Genomic DNA, 1,330 nt, shown 5'->3' with positions numbered 1-1,330 from the left:
GAATGCACCGAGCAAAACGTTCACCAACTTTCATACGTTCACCACCTGTAACTCGATCAAGACATTTAGCCAATATTGTCGCCGTTGATTTTTCTTTAGAATCGTCATCTAGTCGACCAAGTACTCCAATTCAAATTTTCGATAATCCATTTTTTGAACCCGACCTCACAATTGAGAACCCGGAGGATATTTAGGGACAATTCAGAGATCCTGAACCACTAATCATTCCTCCTGAACCACAGATTACTCATCCAGAGATTGTCGAGGAAGAAACCATTAAATCAGAATCCTCTAGTGATTCAGATTCAACAAATTCAATCATGGAGAATCTGGAACCTCTAAGTATGGAAGACCGAATGAGAGCCACACGTACGGGCCAAGGACACGCCATTATTAAGCCAGACATTAATGCGCCAGATTTTGAAATCAAAGGACAAATCCTATACATGGTAACTAATCAATGCCAACATAGTGGTACGCCAAAAGAAGATCCAAACGAACATCTTCGAACCTTTAATAGGATATGTACTCTATTTAAAATCAGAGAAGTTGAGGATGAACAAATCTATCTCATGTTATTTCCCTGGACTTTAAAGGGAGAAGCCAAAGATCGGTTAGAATCGTTACCTGAAGGGACGATTGATACATGGGATGTTTTAGTTGAAAAATTTCTTAAACAATTCTTTCCGGCATCTAAAGCCGTAAGACTTCAAGGAGAAATTGTTATATTCACACAGAAGCCAAATGAAACATTATATGAGGCGTGGACAAGATTCGGGAAGTTGTTGAGAGGATGTCCTCAACAAGGTTTAGACACTTATCAAATAGTACAAATATTCTACCAAGGTGTCGATATTACTACACGAAAAGACATCGACATAGCAGCTGGTGGTTTCATTATGAAGAAAACCGCAACTGAAGCTCATAAGATAATTGATAATACAGCCTCCCACTCTCATGAATGGCACTAAGAACAAGATATCTTTCGTTCATCTAAAGCGGCTAGAGCCGATTCTAGCCATGACTTTGATTCCGTTTCCGCAAAAATAGATGCTTTCGAGAGACGAATGGAAAAGATGAATAAAGATATTCACACAATAAGAATCAGTTGTGAGCAATGCGGTGGACCACACTTAATGAAAGATTGTCACATTGAGCAAACCATGGAACAACGAGAGAATGTTTCCTACATGAATCAAAGGCCGGGAAATAATTATCAAAATAATTATCAACCTCCAAGGCCAAACTTCAATCGAAATCAAAACATTCTTTACAATCCAAATGGACCTAACAATAAATCGTGCAACCAACAAGGTCCGAATAACCAACC

General features: G+C 38.8%; 1 non-coding gene across 1 annotated transcript; it reads right to left on the bottom strand.

Moving 5' to 3' along the window:
* Positions 1-704: 704 nt before the first annotated feature.
* On the bottom strand, positions 705-811 carry LOC139865264 (small nucleolar RNA R71). Its single transcript, XR_011764786.1, has one exon. It is a non-coding gene; the product is annotated as a small nucleolar RNA R71 (small nucleolar RNA).
* Between the last annotated feature and the right edge of the window lie 519 nt (positions 812-1,330).

This window comes from Rutidosis leptorrhynchoides, chromosome 8 (assembly GCF_046630445.1).
Source record: "Rutidosis leptorrhynchoides isolate AG116_Rl617_1_P2 chromosome 8, CSIRO_AGI_Rlap_v1, whole genome shotgun sequence".
Taxonomy (NCBI): domain Eukaryota; kingdom Viridiplantae; phylum Streptophyta; class Magnoliopsida; order Asterales; family Asteraceae; genus Rutidosis; species Rutidosis leptorrhynchoides.
The sequence above is the reverse complement of the archived record's forward strand: the minus strand, read 5'-3'. Positions and strand labels throughout refer to the sequence as shown.